Here is a 16812-nt window from a genome sequence, read left to right on the forward strand (position 1 = left end):
CTGTGTGACCCTGGGAAAGTCACTAATACCTGTTTGCCTTAGTTTCCTCACATATAAAATAAGCTAGAGAAGGAAATGGCAAGCCACTCTGGCATCTTTGCCAAGAAAACCCCAAATGGGGTCACAAAGAGTCAGATACAACTGAAAAAAAATGACATTAGTAGACACATTTCCAATTCAAAATCTGAAAATTACGAATGAGGAAGCCAAGATTAGTTGATGAGAGCTAAAGATCTAGTGTCAGGAAGATTTGTGTTTAAATCCTGCCTCTTACCTTGGATAAGGTGTTAGAGGTATTTGTATCTATTTCTACAACTGTACAGTGGAGATAAAACCCACCTATTATGCCTCCAATCCAATCCAATGCAATAAACATTTATTAAGCACCTGCCAAGTACCAGGCACTGTGCTAAATTCTAGGGATAGAATTAATAAAAAGGAAGACGTCCCTGCCCTCAAGGAGCTTGCAATCTATTGAGGAGAGACAGCACATAAAAAGAGACAGGAAAGCAGTGGTGGGGGGTACCTGACACCATAACATCTTGTTTCACGGAGTTGAAAAACAGTCAAGGCAGTAGATGTAGAGCCTAGAAGTCCACAGAAGCATTGAATGACACATTGATTGTATGATTCCTATTGTTATCTTGAACTAGGAATGGAAGACCATTCATGGCTCCCCTATGCCTGTAGGAAATGTGAGACAAAATCATTCAGGTCAATGATTGGGTCTGGTCTGAATGTGGGAGGGAAGGGAACAGCTCTTTTCCACAGTGATGATGATGATGATGATGGTGGTGGTGGTGATAAGACAGCTGTTATTTATATAGCTCTTCTTGGCTTATGAAGCATCTTAACTGCATGTGATACTACCAAGAGCCTTGTGCGGCAGTGGCTATGAGCATTGATATTTGTAATTTGCAGATGACCAGAGGCTCCAAATGGCAAAGTGACTTATAAGTATTTAGGGCAGAATTTGAACTCAAATCTCTCCCAACTCCAGGCTTATGGTTTGACCCTGAAAGGCTGCCTCTTTGTAATTCTAGTCATGTGAGCCTTGGGCCATGAAAGAAGCATTTCATTTTTCTGGGAGGGAGCAATAGCTCCTATGATAATGATGCATCTCCAAGAGGCACACAAGGAAGAACCATGGCAGCAGGTGCAGAAAGTCATGTTTCGATGTTAGTCATTCTCCATCTGTACTGCAAAGTAGGCACTGGAGGAAAAACATCCTCAGGCTCTTGGAGGCCATGTGCTCCTATGCTCCTGTGGTTCAAGGGTATAAGGGTACAAGCAAAATGAGGAATTCCAGACCTCCCTAGTGCAGCAATGGTCCCAATTGTATCCAGGACAATTATGGATGGCTCCCTACTATATATACCTCCTTTCCCTTAGCCTTTTCTTTTCTTCTTCTCTCTTTGAGTATTTTCTTTCTCCCACTATTGCTTTCTCTTACCAGAATCAGAGAATCTCATATTCAGAAGGGACTGTAGTGGCCAACCTGACCCTGAGCAAGAATCCTCTGTATCAGTCAACAAGCATTTCATAAGCATACATCTGCTGTATGCCAGGTATTGTGCATGTTCCCAGGGAGGCAGAGACAAAAATGAAGTAGTCTCTGTCTTCAAAGAGCTTATGTCCTAGTGAGACTTGAACCCAGCTCTCTGGCTGCAAGACCAGTGTTCTACCCACTTAGCCACTCTGCTTCTCATACAGAGTATATACAAAATGAATACAAGGGTGGGAGAGTGGTAAGGTTAGGGTTAGGGTTGGAGGGTTAGACTCAGATTATTCTCTACACTGTAGCTGACAAGTGGTCATTCAACCTTTGCTTGAAGACCTCTTGTGAGAGAGAATCCACTACCTCTCAAGATTTGTTACTGTTCAGTAAGTCATGTCCAACTTTTCATGACCCCATTTCGAGTTTTCTTGGCAAAGATACTAGAGAGGTTTATTTATCCAGTTTGTTTTACAGATGAGGAAACTGAGGCAAACAGGGTTAAGTGACTTGCCCAGGGTCACACAGCTAAGAAGTGTCTGAGGCTGGATTTGAATTCAGGTCTTTCTGACTCCAGGTCCAGCACTCTATCCACTACACCACCTAGCTGCTCTTACCTCTCAAAATAGACCATTTCAATTTTGGACAGCAATCACCACTTATGGGTCACATCTAGAAGCCTCTCACTCTCAGTGATTCACCACATTGATGCTGAAACTTAGTGTGGACATCCAATTGGTTTAACCAACTGCAACTCAGAATTTCTGAGCTGAAGCTATCCACCAGCCTGCCCAGTAGCAAACAGTGTGGCTGTGTACCACCACGTCTGGCCCCTTGGCACCTCACATTCACTGCTAGTTGATTGAAGAAGTCCCATCCAATCTGTTTCAATGGCGGCCATACAAGAAGAGAGATATCATACTTTCAATCTTCTCTTCTCCAGGCTAACCATGGAGTAACTGGAATTGGCACAGTCAGGTATGTGTTTAAGGAAGATCACTGTGGCAGCAGCCCTGGATTGGAGTGGGGAGAGATATGAAGCAGGGAGACTAATCAGGAAGCTGTCGCGACATTCCAGGGGAGAACTGATAAGAACCTGTACTAAGGTGGTGGCTGTATGAGAGGAGATGAGTCAAATGTGTTATGGAGGAAGATATGGCAAAACTTGACAACTGACTGGATATGTGTGATGAGAGAGAATGGGGAGTGGAAGATATTGCTGATACTGAGAGTCTAAGGATTGTGCTGCCTTCAATAGAAAGAATGAAAGAGGAAAGGGTTTGGGGAAAAGATCATGAGTTCTGCTGTGGACATGCAGCTTGAGTTATCTCCAGGACATCCAGCTTGAGATGTCCAGCATGTGACTGATGATGGCAGACTCAAGTTCAGGGGAGATCCTAGAGATCTGAGAATGACTGGCATAGATGCAGTAGTTAAATTCATAAGAATTAAGGAGGGAATTAAGAGAGAGTGCAAAACGAGCAGGAGACCCAGATTCAACAGTTCAGGGCAGGGATGTGGATGATGAAACAGCAAAGGAGACCAAGCAGTATCATAAGGCAGGTAGGAAGAGAACCAGTAGAGCAGTGTCATGAAAATTTAGAGACTAGAGAGTAACCAGGAGGACATGGTCCACATTGGAAAATAACTTCATAGAGATCATAAGGAAGAAGACTGAAGAAAGACCACCAGATTAGGCAAGTAAGGTATCCTTGGTATTATTGGAGAGAACAGTTCCAATTCAGTGAGGAGGCTGGAAGTCAGATTGCAAAGGCTTGAGGAGTGAGAAGAGAAGAATTGGAGACTGGGAGTATAGAGAGCTTTTATATGAAGCTTGGTTATGAAAGGGAGAGGAGATATAGGTTGATAGCTCTAGGGAAAGATAGGGTCTAGTGGACATTTGTTGTTGTTTTTTTTAAGAATAAAGGAGAGTTGGGGCAGGTAGGTGGTGCAGTGGATAGAGCACTGGCCCTGGAGTCAGGAGGACCGGAGTTCAAATCTGGCCTCAGACACATAACACTTACCAGCTATGTGACCCTGGGCAAGTCACTTAACCTCATTGCCTAGCCCTGCCCCCCCCAAAAGAATGGAGAGTTTTTCAAGAAACTTAACATATGTAATCTCTCACAATAACCTCATGAAGTTAGTATTAAAGGTATTACCATTCCCATATCATAGATGGGGAAACCAAGGCTCAGAGTAGTAAAGTGACTTGTCCATGCATAGATACATAGCCAGAAGTGTCACATACCTGATTCACACTTGAGTTTTACTGAATTCTAACTTCTAGCTCCTGTAGGATCATAATTTTAGATCTAGAAGAGACCTCAGGGTCTATCTAGTGCCACCTTCTAAATTTTCATATGAGGAAATAAGCCCAGTGAGTTTAAACAATGTGTTTAACAGGTCATATAGGTAGCATGTGTCAGAGAATGGATCTGAGCCTCAGCCATCTCCAGCATTCTTTCCATTCCACCCCCTAGATCATTTGCAAGGAGAGGTACCAAAGTGAGAACATGACTTCTGATCCTGAATCTTGAAGACACGGATCTTTATCTCTAAGGATTCCAGCCCCTACCACATGCTAGTTGCTAGGGATACTAGTCCAAAAAATGAAATAGTCCCTACCCTCAATGACTTTCCATTCTAGTGGGAGGGACAAGGACACATATAAATACACACAGCCTAAATATCAAGTTAATACATATAAAGAATGTCCAATAAGGAACTGTGAATCTGATAATTAAATACAGACGAGATGGAGAATAAATGAATGACTAAAGAAGGGTTAATCAAGGAGTGCCAAGTAAATTGCCATATTGTCATTTTGATGCCAATCTTGCTTCAAGTGAAAATCCACAAATCAGGAAACTCATTGCATCAAAGCGGTTGCTGTCCAACATGAGCCATATGTGTTCTTAAGCCCCAGGATATGTTTTTCTTCTACCGTCAGAGGGAGCTGACAATATGCATCATGGGAGATCAAGGGGTGTTATTACTGTGGGATAATGTTCCCCTAAATCCCCTAAATCATGGCAAAGGGCAGCTCGCAAATGTCAATGTGGAAAAAAAACCATACTTGGTAGTGAAGCCAAAAATTCCACAAATATTAAAAATACCCTTAAATATCAATGAATTTTGCTTCATTTTCCTCTCAAAAGGTCAGCTCTTTAGGTAGCTCAACAGATAGAGTCCTGGGCTTGGAGTGAGATAGACCTGATTTCAGATCCTGTCTCAGACACTCACTAAATGTGTTGCCTTGGGCAAGTCACTTCATGTTGTTGAACCTCAGTTTTCTCATCTGTCAAATGGAGGATAATAATAGAACCTGTCTTACAGGGTTGTTTTGAAGATCAAATGAGCTAATAAATGTAAATTATCTTTCAAACCCTTAAGTACCATATGAATGCTAGTTGTTATATTATTATTATTATGGTTGTTGTTTGTCCTTCATTCTCAAAGAGTGCCATGGCATCTGGAAGACTATGCCATGACTTGCAATGTTGTCGTTCTGTCATTTCAGTCATGTTGGACTCTTTGTGACCACCTTTGGGGTTTTCTTGGCAGAGATACTGGAGTGGTTTGCCAGCTTCTCCAGCTCAATGTACAGATGAAGAAACTGAGACAAACAGGGTTAAGTGATTTGCCCAGGGTCACACAGCTAGTAAACATCTGGGGCCAAATTTGAAGTTCCTTATCTCAAGCTCAGTGCTCTATCCAATGTGCCATGTAGCTGCCCTATTATTATGATTATGAATTAGTATTTAGAAGATACTTGTCTGATTTTGATAAATTGGCAATTGAATACACAACAATAATAGTAACTAGAATTTATTTGGTGCTTTAAGGTTTACAAAGCTCTTTACAAATATCTCATTTTTCTTCACAACAACTCTGGGCGGTAGGTGCTATTATGATCCTCATTTTACAGATGAGGAAATTGAGGTAGACAGGATAAATGACTTGCCCTAGGTCATTCAGCTAGTAAATATCTGAAGTTAGATTTAAACTGAAGTCTTCCTCAACCCAGGCAGGTCCAGCAAGCTGTCCACTATGCCACCTTGATTTACAAGGTCAAGATGCAACTGAATCTGCCTGGTTCTTGGTTATAACCAAGACACTGGTGTGCATGTGTGCTCAGTGATGCAAGGCTTAAAGTCATTAGGTTGTCTAAAGAAATGAAATGTGAGAAATGGTAGTAAAGTCATTCAGAGTAGCATAGAGATGTCTTGGTGGGCCAGGTTTTTCCTTTGAAAAATGTGTCACCAATACCTGACACACGTAATTTCTAGGGCTGGTCTGATTATTACACAAGTGCCTGTTAGGAGATTGGGTTATTCATAACTCTACCCACATATGTCATTATCTCATTTTGTCTGCCCTGAAGGGAGTGTCTACTTTGGTGTTACAATTGTTCCAAGTCAAAAATATTTATAAAACGTGGGTTCCACTGTGCAGAAGAAATTTTTAAAGTAATCATTCCTTCTTGATATAAAAAAAAACAGAAATGAAGATATGTCTTGTAAAAATTGTCATAAATGATGCAGAAATTATAGATAGAGAGGGATCAGACCCCGAGGTTGCAGTTGTACAAGGCAGATTTAGGCTGGAAATCAGGAAAAAAAATTCTAACAATAAGTACTGTCTGAGAATGAGATGGGCTGCCTCTACATGGAGAGATTCCACTTTAGACTTTGATGGGACAAGTGGTGGTAAAGACAAAGTACCTTGAGTCAGTGAATACATCAATCAGTCAGTCAGCATAAGTGTCTACTATGGACCAGTCTGAAGCAAAGGAAACCAAGTAAGTGACCTGGAAGGATTTGAATTAGTGAAGCAGGTCTGAGTTGGAAGGTGGGAAGGAGAAATTTGGGAGAAAATCAGGGAAACTTCAAGGAGAAAAATCTCCCAAGTAAAGAAGTTCCTTTAATCAATTCAGGTGGGTACTTCCATGCAGGTTATACTCTTAGAGAGCTGTCTACTGGAATGGAAATTTAAGGGTTACAATGCCAGTATGGACTTGAACCCAGGTCTTCCTGGTTCTGAGGCCCACTTTCTATCCTATATGCCTCTTAGAATATCATCTATAAATATGAATTCTTGTTCTTGATGAATTGAATTGAATTAAATTAAATGTCACATTGATGCTGGACATTTACAGAATAAAGTTTAAAATTATTTTTCATGATTATAAAATCTTGGACAAGAAACTGAAGATCATTAGGACCCAGGTTTTGTTTTATTCACTCTTGTCCATTGAAAGCAAAGAATGTAGAAGAGGAAAAAAAAATCACTTGGGGACTGAATATCTAGCTAAGTGTCTGAGAAGGGGATTTACATTTCTACATTTTGGTTCATGATTCCTGGCCAAAAATGAAGTCTGCCTAATAAGAGCCTATAAGAAAATCTTTGCCAAGTGTCATGCAAATCTAATCAAAGGAGCTTTGAACTAAAAAGAATGGAGAAGAGAGACTGATGATGACTGTCTCCAAAGCTAAAAACTGCAATAGCAGTGGAGACATCCAGAAATTCCCAGGAGGCAAAAACCATGAAAAGAGGCAGAAGAAAAACTCCTGGCCTCAAGGGTCTATACATACAAAAGTGCCCCAAATGTAGATAACAAACAAGAGTCCAGAGGCAAAGTGGTAAATTTCACTTCATAGGTATTTGCTGATGGAATAAAACTCATGGCTTACCCATGGCTTAGAATAGGTATAATTTATTAAAAAGAAATAGGAGAGATAAAAAAAGGATACACTATATATTTAAAATGTATGCTTTTGTGAAGAAACCTAGGAAACACATCACAAGATTTGATATGGAGTCCTAATATAGTAGTGACAATTGATTTTTCAATTATCCAGACATATGTTGGAGCTCTCTGTCTCTTTCATAATCTCTCCTTCTCTTTCTCTATCTTTCCCTTTCTGTCTCTCTTTTTTTCTCTTTCCTTTTTCTTTCTCTCTCTCTCCTTCCATCTCTCTCCTTCTCAATCCTCCTCTCTCTCCACAAAATTAGAGGGCAAATATCCCAATTTTTAAAAAAAGGAAAATGGATATGAGCCTGAAAACTAGAGGTTTCTAGTCTGGGGAAAATTCTAGAATGACTTATTAAGGATCTACTTGGTGAACATATAGAAAGAGAAGTGATGATTAAAAAGAGCCAAACATGACTCACAAAAAGGTCACACTAGACTCCCTTCATTTGTCTTTTTGACAGGATGACTAAACTACTAGGTGATGGTAATGCTGCCATCGTATTTCCCTAGATTTTAGCAAAGTTGTTGGCAAAGGATCTTGATATTATTCTTGTAGAGAAGATGGAATGATTTGGATTGGACAACAATATAACCAGATGGATTCATATTTAGGCGGATAGCCAGACTCAAAGAGTAGTCATTAGACTGTAAGCTCTTTGAGGGCAGGGACTGTCTTTTTCTTATTTATATCAGCAGCACTTAGTTTAGTGTCTGGTGGGGGCATGGTAGGTGCTTAATAAATGTTTATTAAACTGAGTTGAATAATTGTTAATAGTTTCATGTCAACGTGACAGGGAGTAGTACCCAGGAGATTAAACAACCTCTAGGTTGTTTAATGGTTTTGCCAATGAATTAGATAAAAGTGTACATAGTATGCTCATCAAATTTACAGATAATATAAAGCTAGGAGAGATAGCTAATACAGTAGATAATAGAATCAGCATCAAAAATGATCTTGCCAGGGTAGAACATTGGGCTGACTCTAATAAGATGAAGTTCAATAGGGAGGAGGGCAGGTTAGGGTTAGATTCATAGCTAAACAGCAGTTTGAAAGACATCTAGGGTTTTATGGCCTGCAGCCCCAATGGAAGTCAGCAAAGCGATGTGGCAGCCAAAGAAGGGATGGGATCTTGGACTGCCTTAAGAGAAGCATGGCTTTCCAGAAATAGGGAGATGGTGATCCTACTATATGCTACCTTGGTCAGACATACCTAGAGCATTATGTACAGTTCTGGGTTCCACGGTTCAAGGACTGATAAGCTACAAACTGTTCAGAGGAAGCAGCCAGGATAGTGAATGCAAGTTATGTGAGGATGAGCTGAAAGAACTGAGCATGTTTAGCCTGGAGAAAGGAAAGGTGGTGGTGGAGGTGGGGGCAGCACGAGTATTTCAAAAATTTGAATGATTGTCATTGGAATAGAGGGATGAGACTTGTTTTACGTGGCCCTAGAGGGCAGAACCAGGAGCAATGAAGGAAAGAAAGAAAGGAAGACAGGAAAAAAAGAAAAAGGAACAGCAATAAAATAGGCTGTGAGCTCCTTGAGGTCAGCAACTTTTTTTTAAACCTTCCTTTGTATCCTCTACCACTTAGTATAGTGCTTGGCGTATAGTAGGAGTTTAATAAAGACAAGACACAGTACTCAATGACTATAGCAATCTATTATCTGATAAACCCAAAGACCCCAGCTTCTGGGATAAGAACCCACTCTGAAAAAAACTGCTGGGAAAACTGGAAAAGAGTATGGCAGAAAGTAGGCATAGACCCAAATCTCACACCATATACCAAAATAAAGTCAAAATGGGTTCATGGTTTAGATATAGAGGCTGATACTATAAGTAAATTGGGAGAACAAGGAATAGTTTACCTATCAGATCTATGGAGAACAGAAGAATTCATGACCAAACAGGAGATAGAGAACATTATGAAAGGCAAAATGGATAATTTTGATTACATAAAATTGAAAAGTTTTTGCACAAACAAAGCCAATGCAACTAAGATTAGAAGGAAGGTAGAAAATTGGGAAAGAATTTTTACAACCAGTCTCTCTGATAAGGGCCTCATTTCTAAAATGTATAGAGAATTAAGACAAATTTATAAGGCTACAAGCCATTCCCCAATTGATAAATGGTCAAAGGATATGAACAGACAGTTCTCAGATGAAGAAATTAAAGCCATCTATAGTCATATGAAAAAAATGCTCTAAATCATTATTGATTAGAGAAATGCAAATCAAAACAGCTCTGAGGTACCACATCACACCTATCAGATTGGCCAACAGGACAAAACAGGACAATGATAAATGTTGGGGAAGATGTGGGAAAATTGGAACACTAATGCATTGTTGGTGGAGTTGTGAAATGATCCAAGCATTTTGGAGAACAATTTGGAACTATGCCCAAAGGGCTATAAAAATGTGCGTACTCTTTGACCCAGCAATAACACTTCTAGGGCTTTATCCCAAAGAGATCATACAAATGGGAAAAGGACCCACACGTACAAAAATATTCATAGCAGCTCTTTTTGTGGTGGTAAAGAATTGGAAATTGAGAGGATGCCCATCAGTTGGGGTATGGCTGAGCAAGTTGTGGTATATGAATGTTATGGAATACTATTGTACTATAAGAAATGATGAACAGGCTGAATTCAGAAAAACCTGAAAAGACTTGTCTGGTCTGATGCTGAGTGAAGTGAGCAGAACTGAGAGAACTTTGTACACAATAACAGCCACGTTGTGTGATGACTGATACTGATAAACTTAACCTTTCTCAACATTACAAGGATCTAAGACATCTCCAAAGGCCTCATGATGGAAAATGCTATCCACATCCAAAGAAAGAACTATGGAAGTTGAATTGCTATCATTTTTTTTTCTCTTCTGTTGAGTTTTGTTTCCTCTTTCTGATGGTTCCTCCTATTGGTTTTAATTTTTATCTATAACTTCACTAATGTGAAAATATGTTTAATAGGAATGTAAATGTATAGCCTATATCAGATTGTGCTCTGTCTTGGGGAGGGTGGTGGGGAGGAAGAGGGAGAAAAATTTTCAACTCAAAAGCGTATGGAAGTGATTGTTGATAATCAAAATAAATTAATAAAATTAAAAAAGAAAAAAAAGAAAAAGGAACAGCAATAAAATAGGCTGTAAGTTCCTCGAGGTCAGGAACTTTTTTTTTTTAACCTTCCTTTGTATCCTTTATCACTTAGTATAGTGCGCATTTAATGTCTAGCACATTTAAAAAGATACAGAAAAAAATACAAAAAAGTTCAGAAGTTGACAAATAGGGAAATTTTGTGACTATCTCCTTAAATTCAATATTAAATTTTAAGAAAAAAACTATCTTAGTTTCATATATAATACAATCATTTCTTTTGTTCTTTCTATATCTAAATATTTGTGTTTTAATTATTAGTTTTATAACCAAAACCAAAAATTTTTAAATAGTTAAATAAAAATGGAATATGCTGCTGTGGGAAGGAGTAGACTCCCCCTTACAGGCATTTTTAAGGTAACCGCTAGAGGAACATTTGTCAGGAAATTTGTAGAGGTGATTCTAGTTTAGGTTGAACTAGATGCCCTCAGAAGTCTCTCCCAATTTGTAGATTTTGTGTTTCTGAAGCTCTCTAAAATAGTAGTGGCAGCAATGTCATATTGGTATTAGAGGTAACAAGATGGCCCAGTATTTCAAGTGCTGGAAAAGAATGGAATCAGGAGGACCTGAATTCGAATCCTGTCTCAGACCCTTAACAGCTGGGTGACCCTGGGAAAGTCTTTTACCTCTGTTTGCCTCAGTTGTTCATCTGTAAAATGAACACAATAATAGCACTGATCTTCCAAGTTGTGAGGATGAAATAAGATATTTGTAAAGTGCTTTGCAAACCTTAAAGCACTATATAAATGTTAGCTATTACTACTAGTACTACTACTAGTACTACTACTAGTACTACTACTACTACTACTACTACTACTGCTACTACTCCTAGTAGCACTACTGCTACTATTATTATTACTACTACTATTACTACCATTACTACTACCACTACCACTACCATTATTACTACTACTATTACCACTACTACTAATAATCTAGTGATTTGTGCTTACAAATAAATGTCATATGCATTACTGTTTCATTCTCCCAACAACCCTGTTAAGTAATAATAATTCACACTTTTGAATAACCTTAAGGTTTGGGGAAGTAGCTTTCTTGTAACAAACCTGTGAGGTAGGCTGGTACATGATATTGTATCATTTCTATTTAATAGATGAGGGTTTGAAACTCAAAAAGTTTGAGTGACTTGTCCAAGGTCATACATATAATATAAGTCTTAATGGCAAGATTCAAAGCCTGGTCTCCAGAGCTCTTTACATTAAACCCAAATACCTCTCAAGCTACTATAAATACAACTCTATTCTCCTATGTATATACATGTCTCTGATAGAATGTATGCTTGTTGAGGACAGGGACTGTTTCATTTTTGTATCCCCAAGACCTGGCACATAATATATTTTTAACAAATTCTTATTGTAGCTTTATTGATCTGTAATTTAGGAAGACTACTTTTGAAAAAAAGTTTTACTGATGCCACAGTAAATCACAATTATTTCAAGATATTTGACCTTTCCTCTGTCCTGCATTGAACCTCTCCTCATAATAAAGTAAAACAGTCAAACAAAACTGACTCAGTTACTAATAAAGTAATTGAATCTGATAAGCTATGCAACATTCTATGCCCAGAGTTCCCCATCTCTCTAGTGAGGAATAAAGCATGTTCCATCATGTTTTTCCTGCTCAAGATAATTTATTGTATTTAACTAAAGTTCAGCTGTGTTTTAATGTCTTTAGTATTTATATTATTATAGACATTGAACACATTTTTCTTAGCTTTGAATTTGTTTTAGAGAAGTTGTTCTCTTTCCTTGAATTCCTCTTATAGCCCAATAGTATCCCTTTGAAGCAATTTGCTACGCTGTTCCTCAATCCATAGACACCCACTTCATTTCCAGTTTTTTTGCTAATGCAAAAAGTGCTGCTTTAATATATATGGGAATTATTTGGTATATATAGAATTTTCTTGCTGTCTTTGACATGCTTGGTGTATATGCCCCATAGTTAGATCATTTGATCAAAGGATATAAAATGATTAATTACTCTTCTTTCATAATGGCAAATTATTCTCCATAACAGTTGGATGAATTCACAATTCTATCAACAGTGGTAAAAAATTTTAACAAAATTCATTTGGAGAATAAAAGGTCAAGAATGTGAAGGGAATCAATGGAAAAATGCTAAGAAAGGTGGGCTAGCAGTTCCAAATTTAAACTATATTATGAAGCGATAATCATGAAAACAATCTGGTATTGGCTAAGAAATAGAGTGAATAGTGGAATAGATTAGGCATACAATACATGGTAGTAAAAGACTGTAGTAATCTAGTGTTTGATAAATGCAAAGATCTAAGCTTTTGGGGTAAGAATTCAACATTGATAAAAATTGCTGGGAAAACTAGAAAGCATTCTGCCAGAAACTAGGCATAGACCAGCATCTTATACCATATACTAAGACAAGGTCAAAATGGATAACTGATTTAGACATAAAGGGTGATATCATAAGTAAACTAGGAGAAAATGGAAAAATGTACCTGTCAAACCTCTGGATTAGATAATGGAAGAGTTCATCACCAAACAAGAGGCAGAGAGGATTATGGGGAATAAAATAGATAATTCTGATTGCATGAAATTAAAAAGACTTTGAACAAATAAAATGAATGCAGCCAAAATTAGAAGGAAAACAGGAAAATGTCAAAAAACTTGCAGCAAGTTTCCCTGACAGAAGCCTCATTTCACAAATATATAAGGAAATGAGCCATTATTTACTCAATATATTTATAAAATATTTTATTTATGAATATATTATTTACAATAATAAGAGTTATTCTCCACTTGAAAAATGGTCAAAATATACAAATAGGCAGTTTTCAGAAGAAAAAATATCAAAGTTATCAATAATTACATGAAAAAATGCTCTAAATCACTACTGATCAGAGAAATGTAAATTAAAACAACTCAGACATACCACCTCACACCTATCAGATTGGCTAACATGACAGAAAAGGAAAATGACAAATTCTGGAGGGAATATGGAAAAATTGAGACACTAATGCATTGTTGGTGGAGTTGTGAACTAGTCTAACCACCCTGGAGAATAATTTGGAATTATGCCCAAAGGGTTACAAAACTGTGCATCTCCTTTGGCCCAGTAATACCTCTACTAAGTCTACATCCCAAAGAGATTAGATAAAAGGGAAAAAGACCTATTTGTACAAAAATATGTAGAAAGCCCTTTTTGTGGTAGTAAAGAATTGGAATTTAAGGGGATGCCCATCAATTGTGGAATGAACTAACAAATTGTGGTATCTGATTGTCATAGAATACCATTATGCTATACGAAATGACGAGTAACACACTTTCAGAAGAACCTGGGAAGACTTATGTGCACCCATGAAAAGTGAAGTAAGCAGAATCAGGAGGAATAATTTCATAGGACCCATGCTAAAAAATGCTGCCTCCAGAGAGATAAGTGATGAATTTGGAATAAAGATTGAAGCATACATTTTTAAACTTTCTTTATTTTTATTGTTTTATTTTGTTTGTGCAACATGGCTTTTGCCACATGGCTAGTATAAAAATGTGTTTTGCCTGACCTCACATGTTTAATCAAAAACAAATTGCTTGCTTTCTCAGGAAGAGGAGTCAGGGGGTAGGGAAAGAGAGAATTTGGAACTCAAAATTTTTAAAAAAGATTGTTAAAATTTTTTACATGTAACTGAAAAATGTTTAATGAAATAAGTAAAATAATGTTAAAAGTGTATTAGTGTGCTGATTTTCTCTTACCTACTTCTTTTGTTATGTAAACCAATGGGAAAAATAGCTAACATTTATTTAGTGCTTTGCAAAGGCTTGCAAAGTACTTTACAATCACAGAAATCCTCAGAGATAGATATAATTTTTATTCCCACTTTTATGTATGAATAAACTGGGGTTAGAAGAAATTAAGGGACATGTTTGGTTCAGTTACTATCCATGTGACTGGGGAAATTATTTAGTTTCTTTGAGCCCCCAAAATAAGCTCCTTTGTTAGGCATTTAAAGGTCTCTTCAAGTTGGGCCCTTCCTATTTTTTCTGTCTACTTGAACATTACATTTCTCCAGGAACTCCATGGGCCAGCCAGGAAGGCCTACTTGTCTCTTCTCACATGTGAAACCCCATCTCCATGTCCTGCTGTCCCCCCAGGCCTGACATGTTCTTTTTCCCTCTTCCTTTGCTTTTTAGAATCCCTCAATATTCTTTTCAAAATTCAGCTCAAATGACACATTTGCAGGTCTTTCTTGGCCACCTTCATGTACTACAAGCTTTTCCTCTAAGGTTAAGTTCCTTCTATACCTTATGTATGTTGTATGTACCTCCATTAGAACGTAAGGGATAGTCAGTGTTTTTTCTTTGTCTGCCCGATACTTAACACAGTGCCTGGAACAAGGTCAGTGCTTAATAAATGACTGGTAATTGATTGAACTTACCATATTTTTATTAGGGAATTAATTCAAAGGCAACCCATAAGCCAGAGCAGGACTGTGTGCTATAGAATACAAAATGTGCTGGGAAAATTCAAAGTAAGCCACAGAACAGAAAGAGGGGATTGTTCATTTGGCTCTCTGTCTACGTTGATCAAATTCACCCAATAATTACTCAATTCTCCATTTCATTTGGTCGGTGTAGATGGAGTCCATGTCAACCATTCAAGTTAACTCAAATGAACATGGGGACTAATTATACTTATGCTGTAAAGGGAGAAGACAGTCTCGGCTTAGATGAGAGGGCTAGAAGAAAGAAGAGATGCCCCGGGAGGAGAAAAAATCCAGCAAATAAATAGTAATTTAAGCGACACTAATTAAAACTGCACTGACCTATGGCTCTCATGTCTAACTGTAGACAGGTGCTCATCCAGATGGCTCCAGTTTCCACCAATCGAATTTACTGGTAATGTCCCCAATACTGCCCATTCCCAAAAGCCTTTGGGTTGCTGTAGTGATGGAGATGACATTAACTGGGAAAATTCTATAGCCTGGAATTGTCATTGTGCTTTTGAAAGCAGATGATTTCCCCCTTGGCCCCCTGCTGAATAAAACCCAAGGCTTGCTTTTTTCAAAGGGAAACCACTCATTTGTATGCCAGCCAAAGAGTTCTGTTCTCCCTAGACTTGGTGGAAAAGAAGGGCTGGCCAATGTGATTCAAGGCACAAGGCTGAGATTAGCATGAAAATGAGGAACTACTAAACGCTGAAATGACTTCTCTGTTTGCATGGGCAGTATTAGCAAGTGCGGCAGGGACAAGCAAGAAGGGCTGAATTGGACCTGTGTGATATCCTACCTCTTTGTCTTTGTACTGGCTGTCCCCCAGACCTTTGCTCCCTTCTTACCTCTACCTCTTAGAACCCAAAGTGCCCTTCAGGGTTCCGCTTATGTACCACCTACTCCACAAAGGCCTTTTGTGATCCCTCAAGTTATTACAGCTATCCACTCATGTTACTTTGTATACATTTTGTATGTATTTATATGTGTACGTGTTGATTCCTCCAAGAAGAATGTAAGTTTCTTGAGATCATGGAGCCAGAAAGGCCTGAGTTCAAGTCCTCCCATTGACACATAATGACTGTATTTCCCTAGGCAAGTTAGCTTCTCAGTGCCCCCTGGCAACTCTCTAAGACTTCAGTTGAAGAGAAGCAGTTGACTGGAATTGGTGGGGCGAGTTTCCTCACCTGGAAGTTCCCTATACCATTGAAATCCCAGTTTCATGTCCTATCTCCAACCCTGTTCTGCAACACCTAGCAGAGTGTTTGGTACAAGCATTAATACTTGTTGAAATGGATCAAGTCAGTCTGTCCCAGACTTTCAAGTAGGGAGGGATCAGAAGAAGGTTGAAGGTTGAAGGCGAGTTGGAGATACTTCTCTAAGCAGTAGGACTCAAGTCTTCTCAGCTAAATATTTAGCAGGTCAGTGTTGTGGCCTAGGTGAAGAGGCTTAGCAATAGGCATGAGGCTAGTAGCTCACTAAATAAAGCTGACCATGATTAGATTAAAAACATCTTACCAGAAGATTCCTTTACTTTGAAGCTCAACAGTTCTGTAATTTTTTAAATGTGATTTGCTTTAAATGTTTATAAAATATTCTTTGAAAAAGCCAATCTCTATCATAGGCGCAGTATCGTCTGATAAGGGGGCATCCCTACTAAGGCTCAATTTTACCTACATGGCATCTCTTCCATCAGTCACCTTCATTCCACTCACATGGTGGTAGGAACTAAATATCACACACATAATCCTAAATTCTCATTTTGCTTTAGGCCCTCATTGCTTCTCACCTGGATTATTGCAGTGGCCTCTTAATTGATCTCCCTAACCATAGTCTCTCCCCTCTTGGACCCATCCTTCACTCAGCTGCCACAATGATAATGCTAAAGAAGATTCTGAAAAAAACCAAAAAACTGAAAATGATATTTTGTTT

At 38.4% G+C, this 16812-nt stretch overlaps 1 protein-coding gene across 11 annotated transcripts in view; it reads right to left on the reverse strand.

Moving 5' to 3' along the window:
• Window positions 1-16812, reverse strand: part of CADPS (calcium dependent secretion activator) — a 572571-nt gene that overhangs the window by 351599 nt on the left and 204160 nt on the right. The gene's annotated exons all lie outside the window — the stretch shown is intronic.

The sequence above is a fragment of the Phascolarctos cinereus genome, unplaced genomic scaffold, assembly GCF_003287225.1.
Source record: "Phascolarctos cinereus isolate Bilbo 61053 unplaced genomic scaffold, phaCin_HiC Scaffold_4;HRSCAF=312, whole genome shotgun sequence".
In the NCBI taxonomy this organism is placed as follows: Eukaryota; Metazoa; Chordata; class Mammalia; order Diprotodontia; family Phascolarctidae; genus Phascolarctos; species Phascolarctos cinereus.